Here is a 22,383-nt window from a genome sequence, read left to right as displayed (position 1 = left end):
GGACAGACACAATGAACGTAGACGCATACAGCACGTGTCTCAAAGTGCTGCATCTAAACAAGCACGATTTCAAAAGAAAGAGCTCGCGTCTCAGACATACAAAAAAGGGAGCGAAGAGACAGAATAAATGAACGCAGACGTGTACAACGCGCATATGACCTGCCAGAAAAAAAGCAAGCAAGACTCCAAAAGCAGAAAGCTCAACTGACCGACATACAAAAACGGACAAGGCACGATACAAACAATGCACGACGTAGACTGAAACGGACTTTTCGCAAAGCGGAGGCGAATCAAATAAAAAAACAAAATAGCGCGTCACAAATAACGGACATGCAACAACGTGGCACTCAAACGCCACAAGAAAAACATGCCCGTCGCGGACATCAACGCCAGACACCTGCTAAACGCTTACGCCAGTTGGCTGACAACGCCTTCAATAATGAGTCCACTATTGAGGAAAATTCATTGGGATTAATGAATGTCATTTGCAATCATTGTCATTCACTTAACTTCCCAGAAGAAACAACTGGCAATACAAATAATGAATTTACACGTTGTTGTCAAAAGGGGCAGATTAGACTGCCTCCTTTACATTCATATCCTGAATATCTACAGAAGCTTCTAACTAACGATGTGCCTGAAAGTAAAAACTTTATGAACTGCATTAGATCCTACAATAGTTCATTTGCTTTTGCATCTACCGGAGTACATATCAGGCCACCAAAAGGCAATGGCCCATACTGCTTTCGCATATGTGGTTAACACAACGCACTATATTATGTCCAAAAAATATTAATGTTAATCACATTAATAACCAGGGGCCTCATGTATAAACGGTGCGTACGCACAGAAATGTTGCGTACGAACCTTTCCACGCTCAAATCGCGATGTATAAAACCTAAACTTGGCGTAAAGCCACACACATTTCCGCGGTAACTCATACCTTGGCGTACGCAATTTATCCGCCCGATTTTGCAGACTGGCGGCACCCAGTGTCAAAGCAGTGCTACTGTTCCTGTGTGGTTACTCTTTCTTAGATCCACATCAACGGCGGCGGCTTTATCAAATACACTGAAATTAACCGCATATCGTTCATAAATTTAATGCATCTGATTGTAATTAACCTGTAACAATATAATGGTCCACAGAATGGTCAAACTACTGTTCCTGTGTGCTCATCCTTTCTTTCTTAGCTCCACATTCCTGATGCGGCTTTATAAATACACTGAAATTAACTGCATATTGTTTATTAGTGTAATGCATCTGATTGTAATTAACCTGCTGCAATATAATGGGCCAGGGAATAGCCATAGTATTCCAAATACCAGAACTGCTTTAGCGTTGTTACGCTCACTGCATCTTGTTCTTCTTTTTGCTGTTCCCGTTAAGGGTTGCCACTGCGGATCATCTTTTTCCATATTACTCTCACTGCACCACTCGGAGTATTTATATCACTGTATCTGAGTGTGAATCACAGCAGCAGATGATCGGAAAGAGAATTATCGGTATACAGTTTCAAGTACACACTACCTCAACCACGGCAAAAAGCGTCAAACCCTTTCCTGTACGGACCTCGCGTTTCAGAAACAGTTTCATCCCAAGAACTATAAACGCACTCAATCACCTCACTGTAAACTTGCACTACAGTTATAATATTGCACAACCTGCGCCACTTTATAAAGCGCGTATGATGACAATATCATTTTTAAGATGAAATGCAGCAAAATATGTTGCTTATAGTATACAGATAAAACTTTAACTTCATTTAAATAATCTGTATTGCTAATAATTAAACATGTGAGGACACGGTGCCGCAGCGTATAGCTAGTTCAAGGATAGCTCCTGCCTTGCGCTGTATTCTTGCTGGTGCTGACGCGACACTGGAAGGATAGACGAATAGAATAATTAAACATGTACTACGAAGATATTTCAATGTTCCTTAAAAGTTTTGAAGAATCGGCGTTCTAAGCTTACAAATGGCTTAACGTCTATTACAGAGCTGATTGTGTGGCGATTGGAGAAAGAAAAGTATGGACAGGAATTGGAGGTTAGTACGTTTGAAAGAGACAGTACTTCTGTAATACATTATTTCATCGAAGGTCACACATGGTGCAGCAAGCCTCTTGCGTGAGATATGAACAATCACTGCGCCACCGTGTTCCCATGTTTAATAACATGCTTTCATTCCTATCATCATGAAAATGATATCACGTATACATCTCAGTATTTTAATTATGCAGAGAGCTGTAATATCTCGAATGTAATGCATTCTGTGTCCTGTCAGAGAAAGAGAAAGAACGGAAGCACGTAGTGATTCACACACATAGAGCACATAGAAGATCGAACACAGAAAAAAGCATTTAATATGCTACTTGAGAAACTAGTAAAATAAACGATTTTAAGATGAAGTTTATGATGTTCTACTTTAATGGCAAAATAAACTACGTGATTAAAGTGGAAATTTCGAGATTAAAGTTGACATTTCGTGCTTTTTTCCCACTGTGTGCCTATGTTTTTTTCTCTATACCCTAATACGCTTTCATATGACACTCAGACAGTGGGCTACAACTCGCCTTTTCACAGCGACTTTGATATGTGATTTCTTTTTTATTTCGGGCACTGTGCGACTTTGTGAATTTGATCTTTCGGGTTTTTCTGACACTCTGTCACTCGATCAACTTTCTTTTGTTGATTATACCACTGTTTAAACCAACAAATAGTATGTTTTTCCTTTGCCTCCACTTGGTATTCGCTGAAATTCTTATATTTTCCCCTGTGCTTTTCCCATTGTCTTTTCACAGAAGGCTATTTATATTGATTTGCATATTCAAAGAGGCGTGATTCTGGGAGGAGTTGGGTCAGGACAGAAGGCGCATGCACGTGCGTTACTTTTCACGCAAATCGGGATTTATGTAGTAGAAGAACGTGAAAGTATGCGTGCGCACAGATTCCTGCATCTGGATTTTTCTGTGCGTACGCACAATCCTGCTTTTGTGCTTACGCCATGTTATAGTGTGAGTTCTACGCACGGCGTTATACATGAGGCCCCAGGTCATTTCATTACTTCCTGGAGAGACACGGCTCTATCTAAGCTCTGACAAAGTTGACTCTGATGACGACAATGAACATCTGAATTTCCCCATAGAATATTTGAACACTATTAACCCGGACGGATGACCACAACACAACCTTACCCTTAAAAACGGAACAATAATCATGCTATTAAGAAACCTTAACACTAAACAGGGTTTATGCAATGGCACACGGTTAGTCGTCAACACCATGACACACAATGTTATTCAAGCAACAGTTCTTTCAGATTCACATGCTAACAATACTATTCTCATTCCTAGAATTGACCTTACGAGTTCTGACCTAGAATTACCTTTTACATTGAAACGCTGACAGTTCCCCATTAAACCTGCATTTGCCATGACCATCAACAAATCACAAGGACAAACCATGGACAAGGTTGGCATCTACCTCTCTGAACCCGTTTCTGGACATGGACAACTTTATGTTGCCTTCTCACGTGTTCGACGTTCATCTGACGTTAAAGTTAAATTTATAAATGATCCATGCCAAGGAAGACTCATTCAAAGACAAGACACCATCTTTACTACTAATGTTGTATACAAAGAAATATTCCAATAAAACATTACTCTATGCCAAACACTCTATTTTTTATTTATATAGGCATCATCCAAACCTGCACACTATTCTATATCTAATTCATACATCTCACTCTTTGTCATGCCCCAACGCCAGGGGTTGGCGAGCGAAGTGAGCAGGGGGCGGAGCCCCCTAGTTACTGTTATAATCAAGGTAATGATTATCTATAATTTCTTCACTTTTAAAAATATCAGTGCTTTGACTATTTTGCAAGGTTTCATCTTAGATGTTCACTCAATTCATTAAGACTCAGGAAAGAATTCTTTGATTGTGTTTTACAGTCTCTGCATACTCGTAGATTAATTAAAATTAAAGAATATTACTATTATAACCATAACATTCTCAAACCCACTTAATTCAATTCAGAGCTGCTGGGGGCTAGAGCCTTACATGTCACCTATTATGATCATAATCAAGATAATGAGTGATTATCTGTAATTTCTTCATTTTTAAAAATATTACTGCTTTGACTATTTTGCAAGGTTTCATCTTATAGGTTCACACAATTCTCTTAAACTCAGGAAAGATGAGAGAAAAATCAAATTTGTCTTCTAAACATTATCAAAATGTGGTAAGTCCCCAGAGGATCTGCCTTTTAGCCTTTATAATAGATTCAGTAAAGGAGAAAACAATTATCAATTGACTAGTTTCTCCTTTTCCTAAACAAACCAAGGTTTTTCATCTTTGCTGTCTTTTTTAATATCTTTTAATCAGGAGTTTTGATGGCATTATATTTTCTGACTGCTACCTTGGCAAAAGTCTTTAAGAAGTTTAAGTAGTGCTATTATAGTACAGCATTAAGCATTTTTGCTGAGTAAAACATCAGAATATTTGGGATCACAATTTTAATGTGTCTATTTACACTGTGCATGAGAAAAGTGTAAGGGAATTATTTTGTGCAGACAATTACTTGTGGGAATGCATTCACTTTGTTAATGTGTCTTATCTGTATTGCAGATAAAGGGGAACTTCACACCAAGTGAATTTGCCATTAGATATTTGCCCAGCAACCTGGAAAAAAGATAAAAGTTGTTTGGTCCACAACTCAAAGCCCAAAGACATGCAGGTTAGGTGGATTGTTGATCCTAAATTGGCCCTAGTGTTTGCTTGGTGTGTGGGTGTGTCTGTGTGTGTGTCCTGCGGTGGGTTGGCATCCTGCCCGGGATTGGTTTCCTGCCTTGAGCCCTGGGATTGGCTTCAGCAGTCCCTCGTGACCCTGTGTTAGGATTCAGTGGGGTGGAAAATGGATGGATGGTGTTTGGCTTATCCACATTGATTTTGATTAACCATTTCAAGGAAAGACCATTTTTATTTTGGTGGACTCACATTCCAAGTCGCTAAAGTCGCTCTTTTGCACTTTATGTCTACTAACACAGCTATAATCACCTTGCGCCTTATCTTTGCTACACATAAATTACTACATGCTATTGTCTCAGACAACCCATTGGTATTTCACAAATCGGTTACCATATATTCATGGCTATTTATGAAGCCTGTTACAAAACTAAATAAATAAAGGTTCTTTTTGGAACCTTCACATGAAAGGTTACTTCCATGAGTCTTTTGGGAACCAAAAATTGTTCCCCTGTGCTATTGCCTTTTCTAAGTAAGAGAAAAGGTTCAGGGTTGCAGTGCTTCCAGAGCCTACTAGGCCACAGCACCCTCTGGAATTTTGTACAGACACTACAGTTTGGAGTTTGAAGGCCAAAAACCAAAATTGGTGCACACCGAGGAAATGACTGTAGCAACATCTGAACAGTTCCGCAGCCTCTTTCTTGGGTGGGTGAGTCAATTGTGAAGTAATGCCAGCTAGTCATGTATGGATCTTTTCTGTAGTCAATACCATCTAGGCTTAATTTTATCTTTATCTGTTACAGCGGTGGCACAGCTTTATTTATGTATGTATGTATGTATGTATGTATGTATGTATTTATTTATTTATTTACTTTTGAAAATTGACAGAGTCACTCTTAAAGATTCTAAGTTGCTGTTAAAATTTCTTCTGTGATTTGCTGTAAATTGTAACAAATGCCACACGCATTTACATCGGGAGTCTCTACAGGGCCCTTGTAAGATAAGCACACCAACACCAGTGTTAGAGGAAGTACTATTGCTAATGCCCTCTTTATGACACCCACAGACCAGTGGACGAGTCCCTCGACAGTCCCTGTTGTCACTTCTGGCTTTGACCTGGTAGTCCCACCTCTTCAGCCTGCAGGCTGTTTAAAGAATGAAGCTGCCAGAAGTTGGTGTTCTTTGACGAATTTGGACTTTAACCGAATGGAGCTCCACAGCAGACAGCCATTCTCATAGCCTGAGAGAGAGACCATCAGATGGCTGACATTCATAATATTGTTTTTGATTTTATGTGTCTTATTAAACGGTGTACTCATTTGGTCTCCAACACCTCACTGTGTCCTCATTATTCTTACACTGAATATTTCTGCTCACAGAATTAAAATAACACATTGACCCGAAATTTAGAACTGTTGTGATGTTCCTATCTGACCCATCCAGAAATCCAATACAGTATCTTCATATGGAATTTGCAAAGTGTATCTGAAGTTGCACAACTAAATTAAATAATGGGTGTGAAAACAGCCTTCTCCGAATAAGAATAAGAGTGACAGAGTCCTTCTCTCTGAGGAAGACATCTTAGCAGTATGCAGCTGAAAATATATGTGCAGTGTTTGAGTGATGGTGTTGAAGTGAGAGTGACAAGATGAAGTTAAACTAAACTGAACAGATCACCCATTCTTTTCAAAAATGAATTTACAGTATATTTTGTCTGGGGGGCAGCACGGTGGCGCAGTGGGTAGCGCTGCTGCCTCGCAGTTGGGAGACCTGGGGACCTAGGTTCACTTCCCGGGTCCTCCCTGCATGGAGTTTGAATGTTCTTCCCGTGTCTGCGTGGGTTTCCTCCGGGCTCTCCGGTTTCCTCCCACAGTCCAAAGACATGCAGGTTAGGTGGATTGGCGATTCTAAATTGTCCCTAGTGTGTGCTTGGTGTTTGTGTGTGTCCTGCAGTGGGTTGGCACCCTGCCCGGGATTGGTTCCTACCTTGTGCCCTGTGTTAGCTGGGATTGGCTCCAGCAGACCCCCGTGACCCTGTGTTTGGATTCAGCGGGTTGGACAATGGATGGATGGATTTTGTCTGGGTGTGCAATACTGTTCCTTAGCTTTTTATGTAAAAAATGTTTTTTTGAATATTGGCTGCATTTGCCAGTTTCTGTTGTTTCTTCCTGATTAGATTCTTCCACTGTATCTGATGGAGTTTGGGCTACATTATTGATAAATATTCATCAAAATGCCAATTTACTTGATACTTTTTGTTGTACCTGTACAGTACACATCCCACCTTTGGATCACTTTTAATAAATTTTGGCTTTCTCTTTCAGACAAAATAAAATAAATAAATGATCATGAGATAAATATGCAAATAAACTTATTGTGAAATGTGACAATAAATAAATAATATATGAAAATAGAAGGATGTGATCATAAATAAGTAAATGTGACATGTATTTTTTGTGTTTGTTTATTTCATTGTGTATTTATTGATTTCTTAAAGTGTGGTGCTTTGCAATAAAGAGAACAGGGTTCGTGTCCCATGTCCTCCATAGATGGAGTTTGCATGTTCTCCCCATGTGTGCATGGGTTACTCCCACAACCAAAGTCAAGCAGGTTAGGTGAAGGTGATGGTAAAATGGCCTTAGTGTGTGTGGGCATGCGCATGTGTGTGTGTGTATACCCTACGATGGACTGGTGCCCTGTCCAGGTGTTATTCCTGCTATGCGCCCTATGCTAGCTGGGAAAAGCTGCATCACCCCCAGCAACTCTGGTCTGGATTAAGCTGGTTGGAAAATAACATGACATGATTTCTTTATTCATTTCAGTGACACCACATGCAACATGAAATGCGCCTTGAATTTAAAAGTTGAGAGGCTGACCTTTAATAAATAGTGCTTGACAGTTAAAGAAAAAAATGACTATTCTAATTTCAAATTGTATTTTATGTTGTGTGTGGCATTACTGAAATAAATAAATCAGGGCATAGAAAAATCTGAAACAGAAGCATGGCACAGTTAATTATGCACACAGATCATTGTTTTTCTTTATTTATTATCACATTTCACAATTTATTTATTTAATTCGTTGTATACCTTTCTATAAATTGATTTTTGTCTGAAATATTCCTCCATATTCTCTGTAGCATTTTTGTGCTATAGTGCCTTACAGTTGGCCTAAAGGCACAAACGACCTCCCAATGGACTGAACAGAAGCAGATGCCAACTCTCTGCTAAATGCACTCTAACACATGACTAAACTCGGTCGATTTAGAATTACTAATAGGCTTGACATCATGTCTTTTGACTGGGGTATCGAAAATATTTCCCTCTTCATTTGGCGTTCGACAATGTCGCGTCTAATTCCTATTAATGTGAAACGTGCACACAAACGAACTCATTTTAACCATAATTTTGGCTCCATTGTGGTGCCGCAATGATAGCGCTGCCGCAATGATAGCGCTGCTTCCTCGCAGTAAGGAGACCTGAGTTCGCGTACCGGTTCCTCGCTGCATGGAGTTTGTCCAAAGACGCGCAGGTTAGACGGATTGTCAATACTAAATTGGCGCAAGTGGTTGTGTGTGAGTGTGTATTCGCGCTGCTATGGACTGGCGCTCTGCTAGAGTTTGTTCCTGCCTTGCTATTTATTGCACCCTGACCCTTTTCAGAACTAAAGGGCTTAGAAAATGACTGCTGATTGACTGTTGCAGATTGATTGCTAAATCTGAACAGACGGTGGATGCGTGAGTATTCTGGCGTCCCCTCCTGTGTTGGTTATTGTCTGGTGGAAAAATACAAACTAGGATTACGGTACAGGCATTAAAATATAAGGCTGAATAATAATTTCAACGTCATTAACACTGCAAAGTTGTAGTTACACGTTTTCTTTATAACAAGTATACATTGTTATGATTTACTTTAAAGGTGAGCTATATACAGTACGTGCAGTTTTAAATGTAAACGATAATCAAAACTACAGAGATTTAAGTGCTCATAAAATATGAATATAACTTTCATTTTATACATAATTGATTCCTGAATTAACATACGGAGCCTGCTGTGGACTTAGAATGAATAGACCTAATGAGTAAGTTGCGGTGCTGACGGTCCGATAAGATCAAATCATTGACATAATATACTCACCAGTAGCCGAGGAGCGCCCTTCTCACAGCCGAAGAAGATCGCGAACTTTTTCCCCTCGGAGTTCCTTTATTTATAGTGAGCCTTTCCTCAATTATCATTCAGCACTAGAACATTCACCCTATTTAGATCTCACGCTAGTCTATCGCCTTAAGCTATTACCTTTGTTAAACAACTCAGATTTCCATCAGTAACTACCAAAAGCATTTAAGTTAAAAAAAAAAGAAGAAGAAGAAGGAAAAAAAAGCTTTAGTGCTCTGTGCACACTGTGTAATGAGACAAAACATTTATAAACAAGCAGATCTAGGTTTCCAAAACAGGTAACTTGTAAAAAAAGTTATCAAGTGTGTACAGCATCAGACACTTTCACTTCTTGTACAATTTACTATGTTGTAGATTTAATTTTAAATTGATAAATTGTCAGTTTTATCTTATCAATCCACACTTGATAACCCTTAATGGCAAACTGAAAAACATATTTTCAGAAAGGTTTGCACATTTATTAAAAAATAAAAACCTGAAATCTCTTATTTATAGAAGTATTTAGTCCTTTTACTGTAGTACTCCAAATTGTGGTCAGTTGCATCCTGCTTTCTTTAATTCTATTTGAGATTTGTCCAGAACTTAATTGGAGACCACCTGTGGCAAACTGCATTGATTGAACATCATTCAGAAAGGTACACACCTGTGAATATAAGGTCACAGATCTCACACTGCCCATCAGATCAAAAAAAAAAAAAAATGAAGCCATGAAGTCCAAAAACTCTTTGTAGACTTGTGCAATGAAACTGTGGTGAGGCATATTGTACATCAGGGCAATAGGACAATGCCATTACTAAAAATCTGAATGTTCAGTAGAGCATAGTTTTCTCAATAATTGTGAAAGAGAAGTTTGGAACCACCAAGAGTTTTCCTAAAGTTTTCCATCCTGCTAAGCTGTGTAATCTGGCAAGAAAAGCCAAAGTCAGGAAAGTGACCAAGAACCCGATGACCACTTTAACAGAGCTTCAGAAGTTCTCTGATGGAAAGACAACCATCTCAGCACCACTCAATCTGTCATTTATGGTAGAGTGACTAACTCACAATCTAAGGACTCCAAAGGGGCATTGGGATTTAGGATTCTAAAATTCTAAAATTGAATACTATGCCATCCCTACAGTGAGCACAGTGGTGGTAGCATCATGCTATGGGATGCTTTTCAGCAGTTGGGGCTAAGGAATGGTCAGAATTGAGGGGATGCTGAATGCAGCCAAATAAAGTGCTTGAAGAAATCCTGCTCCGGAGCGCACATGGCCGACTATGGGGATAATGACACGAAGCATACAGCCAAGGCAACACTTGAGTGGCTTCCATACAAGTGTCTGATGATCCTTGAGTCACCTGGCTAAAGCTCTGATTATACAACATGTGTCATAGAACATAGAACATGTGTCAAGAAACTTAAAGATGGCAGTTTACATACACTTCCCAGTCAAAGTAGTGGAGCTTGAGAGCATCTGCCAGAAAGAACAGTCCAAATCCAAGTGTGTAAAGATCGTAGAGACTTAACCAAGAAGATTCAAAGTTATTGTTGCTTCCAAAGGGGCATCCCCAAATTACTGAATTAAGGGTCTGAATGCTTATATGAATGACAGCTTTCTGTTTTGGATTATTAATAAATTTGAAAACCTTTCTGTAAACACATTTTCACTTTCTCATTGTGGGTTATTGAGTGTAGGTTGATGGGCAAAAATTGCAAATGTATCCATTTAAATATAAGTCTACAACACAATAAAATGTGAAGGAAGATATTTTCTGAATCCACTGTACATCCACCTGTTTATTGAATCCTTAGTTTCAGAGTGATGGGGAGGCTGGGGCCTATCTCAACAGTATTATGGGCAAGGCAGGAACAAACCCTGATGAGCCTTTCTATTTGCCCAAGTTTAACTTTTTATTTTTGTGTTTGATGAGTAAGTTTTTTTTTATTATTTGCTAACATTCCTTATCTTCTTTTTTTGGTGTTAAATATTCATATACTGTAGACATATAGTTTTTCACGACCATTATAAGAAAATGAATGAAGTAGTTAAAATATGAAAAAGTACACTGCTAAGCAGGTTTACAGTAAAAATATATTAAATGCTACACTAGGTGAAATCACCCATGGGCCTCTGGGTTGTCAAAGCTCAAAAGGTCCCCCTTATCTTATTACCATCACCAGGCTCTGTCATGCATTATGTTCATACATTATGAACATCTTGTTTGTCAAAACTGCGGTGGGCTGGCGCCCTGCCCGGGGTTTGTTTCCTGCCTTGCACCCTGTGTTGGCAGGGATTGGCTCCAGCAGAACCCCGTGACCCTGTAGTTGGGATATAGCGAGCTGGATAATGGATGGATGGATGTTTGTCAAAAATCATATATTAGTGTAGAAAAAACAAATCCAAAACTTCACATTGAGTCAACTTTACCTTCCTTTTTTGTTCATTTGTGTACTTTAATGAATGTACAAAAGTAATTGATGAGAGTAATATCACATCTTCAGGACAGTAACAGTTAATAAACATCAATTTTAAAAAGCCCTTGCCATTTTGTGGCAAAAAAATGAATGTTTTATTGTCACATCTTTGCACCAAATAAAATAAAGACTATTTGTTTGGGTTTGCTGTTGTTTGGTGTGTCTTATTTCTACCTCATTGTCCTCCACATTGTTGCTCCCCTTTATTTTAGTGTTAGGAGATGCTGCAGAATCGAACTGCACACTACTGCTGCAAGCCTTCTCGTGACCTGACTATCTGTGAAGTTGGTTTCAATGGTTGAATTTATGGCTTGTTCAAATCACCATTTTGCTTTATTTTATTAAATGTCAGGGTTTAGTTTTTATCAAAAAAGCTTCATTTTTATTATTTTCACTGCAAAAGGGGTCATCCTTTTATTTTAAAAGCTTTTAATTTACATCTGATTGGATAGGTTTATAATCGTGAGCATTGAAGTAGGATAGGAGTGTGTGCCGAATAGCAGATTGCTGGGAGTGCCTGTATTGTCTGTGAAAATGTGGACTTTTTCAGTTATTAGGCCTATTTTTCTTGTATACACTCATGAGTAGAGTCCCAGGGTGTGCACCCAAGTCACCCACATGGTAAATCTGGCCCTAATTAAATATATTGATACCATTCTTCTTCTTCCTTTTCACCTGTTCCCAGTTGTATGTGGGGTTGATGTTCCTGATCAACCTTCTCCATATAGCTTGGTAGCTTGGCCCTGCAACTGTAGTCAAACCCTTTTCCTTCAAATTTCTTTATCGTCCATCTTTGCTTCATCCTCCCCACTTTCTTGTCCCCTGTACTTCCATTCCATCACTCTTTTGGCCACATATTAATTTTCTTTCCACTTAACATGTTTATACCACTTCAACTTACTTTCCTGTACCCCCTGAGATATCTCTGCTACATTTGTTGTACTTCTGATAGTTTCAAATTTTAATATTTTCTGTCTTTCTTTGTAACGCCACACATCCATCCCAACATTTTAATTTCTGCCATATTTAAGTTGTTCTCCTGCACTTCCTTTACTGGCCATGTCTCAGCTCCTTACATCATTGTTGGTCGTACCACTGTCTTAAACTACCTTTCACATTCACCTTAATTCTTCTGTCACACAATACTCCTGATACCTTCATCTAGTTGCTTCATCCTCAATGTACTCTGTGGGTTTTCTCTGAATCTAATTCTCAATCTTTGACCACCACTATTCCAAGTTATTTAAATGTATCCACTCTTTTTAATAGAGCTGTATGTGCAGGCTAACTTATGAATACTGATTATAATTAAACTTCAGATATTTTCAATTCTTTGTATTTATCTTTAATCCTTTTTCAAAGCTTTTCTCCATTGCTAAACTTCCTCCTTTCCTGTGCTACATAATGAATCATCCATCCATTTTTAAACTGTCAAGTCTATTTAAGGTTATGGCAGAAAGCAACTCTGAATAGGATACAAATCCAGTGCAAGGGACGCTGTCACACACCCTAACACCCACTAATAGGCCAATAAGTCTAACACAATAGTTTTTGGGGTGTGGGAGGAAAAAAAAAGATAATTAGAGATTAAGCAATGAACATGTAAACACCATACAGACTGGAACGGAACAGATATTTAAACCTAGAAGATATGCCATCTAAAACAAAAAGGAAATTTGAAAAAAAAGAGGACTTAATAAAAGGTATTCAACAAATAATACAAATAAAATGTCATATTAAACCTGAGAATATCACTTGTAAGATGCAGTAGGGAAATTTGAGAGCTCAAAAAGTATTGAAATTATATTTTCTGTTTCAAAGAATTGAAGAGACATTGGGGAGAACTCAAAACAGTGTACTACATAACACTAACTGGAAGAGACTGGTACAGAGTGCATCTGGTGTAGTGCATTTATGAAGGTTAAACAGAATGGCCAGTTTCTTCTGTGATTTCTGGTCAAGCACAGAATGCACTCACAAATAATCGAGACATTCTACAGTAAGACAGGTAGAAAGGCAAAGAAATTGTTAAAGTGGTGCATTATATCTAGCAGGTTTTGAAAGATTCTAACATTCTCGAAAAACTCTCTTTTTTAAAAATTTTATTTTTCATATATTCTTCTTCACATCCTTATGTAATATACAATACATAAAACTGCTCTAGAGAAAATTATGCAGGAGATTTTCTCAAGTTAGGATTTATTTGTAATGTCTTGCTTTTAAAGTGTGTTGTCATCTGAGGAATAACAGGTTTGCACAATTGCAACACTTCGTGGTGCCAAGCCGGCTATCGCCGTTTACTTGTTGAATATGTACAAATAAAACAATGCGCGATGGCTTTCAACAATAATATAAACAAAAGAAGGTAGTCCCTTAGCAATCGGGTATTCGGGGCTTCTCAGTATATGGCTCTTTTGGTCTGTGCGTGGAGCTCCACTTCCTGGTCGCTTAAGCCTTACATGACAATTATAGCCCAGGGAACAGAAGGGGTGGAGTTAATTGCCCTCAGTGGGTGGTCTTTCTGTATCTATACTAATAAAAGGCAAAGCCCTCACTGACTGACTCATCACTAATTCTCCAACTTCCCGTGTAGGTAGAAGGCTGAAATTTGGCAGGGTCATTCCTTACAGCTTACTTACAAAAGTTAGGCAGGTTTCATTTCGAAATTCAACGCATAATGGTCATAACTGGAACCTCTTTTTTGACAATATACTGTAATGGACGGCAGCTCGATGGCCGTGGGAGGCGGAGTTGAGTGTCACGTCATCACGCCTCCCACGTTATCACGTGAAAAGACTGTGAACATAGTAGGGAGAAATGAAGGAAGAGCCGCAAACAGCGAAGAACAAAAAATTCATTAAACAATTGAGAAGGGAGCGAAACAATAAGAAGCGAGCGAGTGAAGCATACAAGCATCTTTATAAGGGAAACAAAGCACGGTGTAAAACGTAAGTTTAAATTAAGTTTATAGAAACGCTCCCGCTGTTGAAGGCAATAACATATTCGCGAGATAAAACTTTAATGAGAAGACACGAGGTATAAACGAACCACACGCCGTAGCGCAACGTTAGGGGCTTCACCTCTGGCACTGACATTCGAGATTCGATTCCCAAGAGGGGATGCCGTGAGTGTGTACGCCTGATGAGCCCAGAATTAGGGAGAAACACATGTCGCATACTCTTTGCATTATTTGAAAGTAAACTATTAAAATCATTCTATGATCTGCTTCTGGGAACAGAAAGAGGGCCCGTGGCGGACGTAAGGCAACTTCCTGACCAACCACAAGCGTAACCTGGCAGGTAACCACCCATACAGTCAGATTGTGATTCAGAAAACGAATGCCGTGAATGTAATTACCACGATCTACATACTGTCAAATAAACGAAACACACGCCATAGCGCGACAGCTGTGAAAAGGGAGGTTCACAAAAACACAGATCCTTAACAAATTGTTATTGGTATATTTTCGATCCGTTTAAAAAGGTTTTCTTCTTAATAAAAAATTAAAAGCAGTACTTCGCCGCAACGAAGCGCGAGAATTTTGGCTATATATATCTGCTTCTCGCAATTAAAAGAGGGCACGTGGCGGATGTTAGACTACTTGATGACCAAGCATAAGCGTTACCTGCCAGGTAATCACCCATACAATCAGATTGTGATTCAGACTAGGAATGCAATGAATGTAATTACTCCGATCTACATACAAGCCGAAAGTCTTGCAACATTCAAAGATGATGGTTTAGGATAAGTACACCATGGAACATAAAAGAGCTTATGAAGCCATGAACCGAAAAAAGCAAGATCTCAGAGATCGTAAAAAAAAAAAATAGGAGATAATGTCGTTTTACTCGCTGTAGATTTTAGTCAAACATTACCAGTTATTCCACGAGGGAGACCAGCAGATGAACTCAACGCGTGTTTAAAATCCATGCTTCTCCCACGCTCGGTTATATGTTGCGTGTTCTCGGGTACGTACACCAAAAAATGTATACATTTAAGCATGTAATGGGCAAGCAAAAAGTGAGGTATACCCGAAGGCACTGCAGTAGTACTTAATGTAACTTTACTTCTTAAATGTTAATGTTTTACTGTTTAATAATTTATACGCTTCTTATATGTTGTTCAAATTCTTTTATCAAAATGCCAGTGACATCGCAATGCACGATAACATGGAGTGAATACACCATACGCATCCGCCCACGGCCGCCCTGGTGTGCGCATATAGGAGTTGATTCTACAATAAAATAAAATAAAGATAAAAAGAGTAATACAATCATCACCCATAAAGCGAATAGTAGACGTGACTACTATACTATATGTGTACCAAATTTCAAGTCAATAGGTGAAACGGTTTGTGAGCTACAGGTGATTTAAAATCCTGGACAGACAAACGAATAGCCACGGTAGCAAATTATAGAAGAAGATTTTACTGTTTAATAATTTATATTTATATGAAATGTGCTTCTTATATATTACTTCATATTCTCATATGATAATGATGTTAATGTTGTTTATATTGATTTCTATGTTATTGTAAGTGCATGTATGTGTGTATATGTATATATATATATATATATATATATATAATATATGTGTATATGTATATATATATATAATATATGTGTATATGTATATATATATAATATATGTGTATATGTGTGTGTAATATATATATATATATATATATATATATATATATATATATATATATGTGTCTATATATATATATGTGTGTATGTATATATATATATATATGACAGCAACACTCATAACAATGACAACACAATTACATTGACAATCATGTTACGTTATTTTTAAAATGTTTCCTTTACTTTTTTATAACCTCTTTAACACACTACTTCTCCGCTGCGAAGCGCGGGTATTTTGCTAGTTTCAAAATAAAGAGAAGACAAGGTTCTTAGCAGTGCCCCCTATAAGCCTGAGGTGGTATCACCAACTGTGAAGAATTTGGAAGGTGACCCTCTGATGTGCTTGCGTGACAAAATGTTTCTTTTAGCTTTTTAATATCTACTAGGGTACTTTGGAAATAATGATGATTGACTGAAAACAATTTTGAAGTCTTAAGAATAAAAGTATTAAAAAGGTCAAAATGTTATAGTTGCAGTATCAGTAGTTTCTATATACAAAATAAAACAAGTAAAAGTTTTTTTTGGCTCAGACATGTAATTTCTAGCATTTTGCAGCCCTCCCAGCTTCCCAAAATGTGACAGAGGAGTCACATATTTTAGATGATAATGAGAAATAATACTTTCTCTGAAGCATGTTAAAAATTCAAAAATTACTATGAACATAATCTTTACTCTGTGGGAAGAGAAAACTGGAGAAATAAGTCTCTAAACATTTTATTTCTTGTATAGTCCACAATCAAATAAGGAATGCCTCAAGGGGCTTTAAAAGGCCTATTTTTTGACAGCCCCCAATCCTTGACTTCCTAAATAGACAAGAAAAAAAAAATCATGTAGGGAAAACAGTGCAAGAAATCTTGGGAAGGAGAGAGAGAGAGAGACCCCCTTCCAGGTAGGTTGGGCGCGTAATAGATATCAAAAAATGGGGTAAATACAGCACAAAAAACAGAACACAAGTGATCCTCTTAACGGAAGACTTCAACTCCCCTTATTCAGATGTCTTAACACACCAATGCCATTGCAACATCATGGAAAGGTTAACATTTGTCCAGACATGAGCACCACTCAGTGAGCTTGGATCATTCTGAAAAAGTACTTAACATTGTGGGAAAATATTATGAGGTGTATTATACAAAACACAGTCTATGTGGATATCAAATAGCGTGCTCAAGGAAGCAATCCAGTTTGTAAATATAATATTACAAATAGTGCTCTTGGTTATGAAAGAAATGGGCAGACTTGGATAGTATTTTAATGTCTATTGCCCTGGCAATCCAATTTCAGCATACATGCTTGTGTCTAGTCTTACAAATTCATAAAAACTGGGTCAATAACATGTTTAATGTTCCCTGTAGATTTTAGTAGGTATTTATTTTGTCCATTCTTCCAAGTAAAGGTGGAATTCTGTTGTAATGAAATTCATGGGACCATAAAAATATTTCATCATAACAGAAAATTCATTATCACAAATATGTGGAAAACATGTATTCTACTGTGACAGGGATTGCAGGTGAATCACCATCTCTAGCAGAAGGGGCGCAAGGACAGCTCTGTAGCACAACTAACTGTCACACGATGTTAAGAACATTTATCACTGGGCTTTGACTTGCTATTCCGCACACTCTCCTGTACTGCCACAGTGGTGATTCCAAGATGCTGGTGTTTTTCTAATCTGAAGAAGAGAGCAAAAGTGATTGCCCCCATGTTGCGGCTCCTATCTTGTATGCTGAAATAATAGTTCCTACTTTGAATGAAGTCTTGAGACTGAACCTGCTTTCTTCCATCCATCCATCCATTTTCCAACCCGCTGAATCCGAACACAGGGTCACGGGGGTCTGCTGGAGCCAATCCCAGCCAACACAGGGCACAAGGCAGGGAACCAATCCCGGGCAGGGTGCCAACCCACCACAGGACACACACAAACACCAAGCACACACTAGGGCCAATTTAGAATCGCCAATCCACCTAACCTGCATGTCTTTGGACTGTGGGAGGAAACCAGAGCGCCCGGAGGAAACCCACGCAGACACGGGGAGAACATACAAACTCCACGCAGGGCGGACCCGGGAAGCGAACCCAGGTCCCCAGGTCTCCCAACTGCGAGGCAGCAGCGCTACCCACTGAGCCACCGTGCCGCCCACCTGCTTTCTTTATACATTAATAAAGTACTTGTATTTTATTTCATTTGAAAATGAGATGTTAGATTAAATTTCTTTACAGAAATGCAGGTATGAATACAGAATGAAAATGAGATGTTAGATTTTTTCTTAATAGAAATACAGGTATAAATACTGAACAGTACAGTATCCACACATGACACAAATACCCATTGTGATGGATGGCCGGGGTCCAAGCCTGACCGGAACGCCCCTTCACCACATCTGCCAGGGGGACATGGGTGAGAAGCCCAGTATCTCCCCCTGGACGTTAGATGAGAGCCTCCCTGGGTTGCTTAGGTGTCTTTGACTCCCCCAGGGCTTCATGGGGATTGGAGTTCTGTGCAGCTCTGTGGGGTTCCGCAGGCACCGCCAGGGTATGCTGCTACAGGAGCGGCTGGGCCCTTTTGGGCACTGGTATCACCTTACCCGGAAGTGCAGTCAGATGTCGATAATCAACCACCTGGAGCACTTCCAGGCACCCAATAAAAGGAAGCTAGTAACCACTACTCAGTGGCCAGAGTTGGGTGAAAGGAGGACAAAGCTGTGGAGTGTGGTGACTTGGGACTGTGTTGTGGCTAGAGGGATTACGGATAAGACGTGCCCTCCAACTGAAGAAAAATAAAAATCTTTTTATTTTATTCGTGCCTCCAGTGTCAAGTCTGTGTCGGTTCGGGCGCAATATACCGCCTTTCTTACACTGGTGTAGCCGGCAGGATTCTGGTCCAACCATTTGGACTAGGACCTGCCTGAAATTTGTGTAAGGACCTGGCACAGCAGCGTGAGGCACATGTACAGCACAGCCACACAGAAGGCGCAACCCCGTGACCACACATTGAAGCGCATACATGCAGCAGGGAGGCTGCGGGGGAACCACCAAGAAGCCCAAAGGATGCTGTGCTGATGGGGAAGAAATATCTGGGCAGACTCCAAGGTTGGTCCTGGCCAGCACCACGGGTTTCAGCAGGAGGTAAATGACAGGCCCAGGGGTAATGGGCCCAGAGAATGTTTCTCTGCCTTTTCGTCTACCTGCCTATTAGACACCGAGGGGCGGGATACCCGTTGGTGGCCGGAGAACGTACATCAATGGCGTGTCGGCGGAGCAAGCTCTGGGGAGATCAAGGCCGACCTGAGTGCTTTCTTCAGCTTCGGACGTCCTTCGGAGGACGGAGGCCCAGACGATCTCCCAGGCGCAGTGTTTCCCGCGGAGAAGCATGGACGCCTCCTCACGACAGGTATGGAGGGAGAGGATCTGTGTCGATACGGCGAGTCTCCACCCCGATCCCGAGAGACACCCGGAGGGGCCGCTGGGAGGAAAGCAGGGCTTGGGTGGCTCACGGTCAGCGGGAGAGGACATGGGGAGTCTAAGTCCACTGCCGACAGGAAAAACTAACCTGTTTAGGGCTGCACGGGATGTGGAGGGCATTGTCCTACCTCTGCAGTCCCTTTTTCAGGCTTTCCAGGCCCTACAAGAAGCGAAGGAAGGGCTGGAGAAGAAGCTCGGCACACTGATTGGAGATATCCTGCAGTGAGTGAGGCAATGAGGGGCTGATTCTTCCAGCCTGACCAATGCAACGGTACAGGTAAGCGAAACCTGTGCCATAGATCAAAGAATGGGGCGGAGTGCAGCAGTAGCAGTGATTAGTACTGCTTGCCAAGCAACACTGCCTCCTACAAGAGACACAGCCGTGATAACTGACAGCATGGCAGAGGGGCGTGCAGGGAGGCAACTGATTGACATCACTTGCCAGACAGCCCTGCTGCAACTGCTGCCGTCAGTCTCGCGGGTGTCCAAAGGGGTGCAGATGGCACCGGATCCCCGTTCTTACCATAAGGGGATCCAGACCGTCAGTGCGCCCCAGAGTAGGAGGAGGACCCGGGAATAGAAGACAGGGACTCCTAATAGTGCACAGCATGAGCCTGTCTGCTCAAAGGCAGTGGAGGGCTGTGCTGCAAAGGGGCGGAGATGGCGCAAGCCTTCAGCTGAGCAGACGAGGGAGCAAGACTTCCCATCCTGCTTCCGAACCCGCACGGGTTGATTTGGACGGGAGTGGCGTTGCTATAACTGCGGCCACTGTGGTCACGTCTGGCGGTGTTGTCCAGAGAGGATGTTTGATTGGCGTGAATGTCGGGGCAACACCCCCAGACCTGTTGCTTATATTTCCACAGGGCATAGCCACAGACTGGACGACACTGACTCTCCAACCTGGAGAAGACCAGCCCTCGCGGGACGTGCCACTGAGACCTACAAGGCTCATCTGAGGGAAGGGCCCTGTGATGGATGGCCGGGGCCCATGCCTGGCCGGGACCCCCCTTCACCACATCTGCCAGGGGGACAAGGGTGGGAAGCCCAGTATCTCCCCCTGAACATTAAATGGCAGCCTCCCTAGGTTGCAGCAGTGCCTCGGACTCCCCCAGGGCTTCATGGGAATGGAGTTCTGTGCAGCTCTGTGGGATTCTGCAGGTGCCACCAGGGGGTGCTGCTACTGGAGCGGCTGGGCCCTTTTGGGCACTGGCATCACCTTATCCAGAAGTGCAGCCTGATGTCGACAGCCTGAGCACTTCTGGGTACCCAATAAAAAGGAGCCAGCGACCACCACTCAGTGGCCAGAGTCGGGTGGAAGGAGGACAAAGCTGTGGAGGAGTGATGGTGAAAGAAAGAGGAGTGTGGTGACTCAGTGCTTGGGACTGTGTTGTGGCTGGAGGGATTACAGGGAAGATGTGCCCTCCAGCTGAAGAAAAATAAAAGTCTTTTTGTTTTATACGTGCCTCCAGTGTCAAGTCTGTGTCGGGTCGGGCACAATATAGCGCCTTTCTTACACCGTGCAGACATTCAGTGGGACACTGACTCAGAATTCAGCTATTAGTATATTGTCACACTTACACTCTCATCAAGACTGCCCTGAACCGGAGATTTTGCAACAGACGGTCACTTTATTTTGGTCTAAGAAGAAAGAGACAGCCTGTTGCAGGGTTCCCGAGATTTATCAAAAAGTGTAGACATGGCATTAAATATTTTTTAAGTATCAACGGTGGGCATTTTTGGTCAAAAAAAAACCTTTGTTATATTGAAACTTACATTTCGTTAAAACATGATGTTGTATGAATGTTTGTCTGGGCCCAAAAAAGGTATTCATTTTTTGAAAATTTTCTTACTTTGGTTTTTCGCTTTAACAGGATGTTTGACCTGTATATATGAATCCATTTTTATTCATACCTGCCTATTCCAATTATAGTGTTGTGGGGAGCTGGAGCCCTTCCCAACAACATCAGAGCAAGGCCAGAACCAACCTAAGGCACCAGTCCACTACATTGCATGTAATTTATTAAAGGTTAGCACTTCTTGTTAAGGAACTTCATTAGATTTGTAAGGTGAATCAAAACCGAAAGCTTTGCAATGCTTGCCTGAATAAACACACACATCATAGGTAAATAAACAGTAATGCATTCAAATAGCATTGGCTGCAAGACAGGATCTGAAAAGGCACAGTCCCATTAAAAAATACATTTAATTTAACTGCCATTTTTCTTTAGTAAATAATGTATTGTTTACAGGTATTTAACATTTTGAATGACTTTGACCTGGCTAGTGACCGTCTCAGAGCAATAAATGAAAACTGTACAGCTTTACCATGCAGTCTGATCAAGTTTGATGTTAGAAAACTAATGGGAAGAGCTAAAAAAGCAGCATGGCATAGTTCATGAATGAAGAGACTAAAGGTTTGGTGGTGTTAAACCAGTATATTGCTCTTAAATGTATAATTCCAAAATTCTTTGCTGATGAAACCTCTGTCCTTCAGGTGAGAGATTGTGGTTATTGATTTTTTAACTACAAAAGAAGAAGATTCTTTTATGCAAAATTATACTAAGTGTGACAGCACAAGTTAACAATTACATACATTTATTTTGCCAAAATCCAGTTCAATACGCTTTAGATAATGTAGGGAATGCATACTTTTCAAAATCCTTTCTGTAACAGTGAACTACAACATTCTTCTGCATTAGCAATTATGCATTTTTCATTTGTTTTTGTATTTCATTCTTGAAACTATTCCTTTGTCCAATACCAATCTACTTAATTCAGTTCAGGGCTACTGAGAGCAAAAAACCTCCTCTAAAAACTGATGCAAAGAAGGAAACAACTCTGAAGAGTACATCCCACCATTACAAGGTACACTCAAGCACAAACATGCAACATTTTAGAT

The 22,383-nt window shown here is 40.4% G+C and overlaps 2 protein-coding genes and 2 long non-coding RNA genes across 14 annotated transcripts in view; 2 read left to right on the top strand and 2 right to left on the bottom strand.

Moving 5' to 3' along the window:
* Positions 1 to 9,013, bottom strand: part of LOC127529112 (uncharacterized) — a 740,943-nt gene extending 731,930 nt beyond the window's left edge. Inside the window, exon 1 of the mRNA XM_051931632.1 lies at positions 8,883 to 9,013. The gene's annotated coding sequence lies outside the window, so the exon portion shown is untranslated. The remainder of the gene's footprint in view (positions 1 to 8,882) is intronic.
* The window catches only part of LOC114657229 (uncharacterized), a 454,729-nt gene that overhangs the window by 310,011 nt on the left and 122,335 nt on the right, over positions 1 to 22,383 (bottom strand). The gene's annotated exons all lie outside the window — the stretch shown is intronic.
* LOC127529118 (uncharacterized) overlaps positions 1 to 22,383 on the top strand; it is a 430,004-nt gene that overhangs the window by 309,601 nt on the left and 98,020 nt on the right. The window lies entirely within an intron of this gene.
* Positions 1 to 22,383, top strand: part of LOC127529119 (uncharacterized) — a 133,123-nt gene that overhangs the window by 14,927 nt on the left and 95,813 nt on the right. The gene's annotated exons all lie outside the window — the stretch shown is intronic.

The sequence above is a fragment of the Erpetoichthys calabaricus genome, chromosome 9 (assembly GCF_900747795.2).
Source record: "Erpetoichthys calabaricus chromosome 9, fErpCal1.3, whole genome shotgun sequence".
Lineage (NCBI taxonomy): Eukaryota > Metazoa > Chordata > Cladistia > Polypteriformes > Polypteridae > Erpetoichthys > Erpetoichthys calabaricus.
Note: the sequence above shows the minus strand (reverse complement) of the source record. Positions and strands in the feature narration are given on the sequence as shown.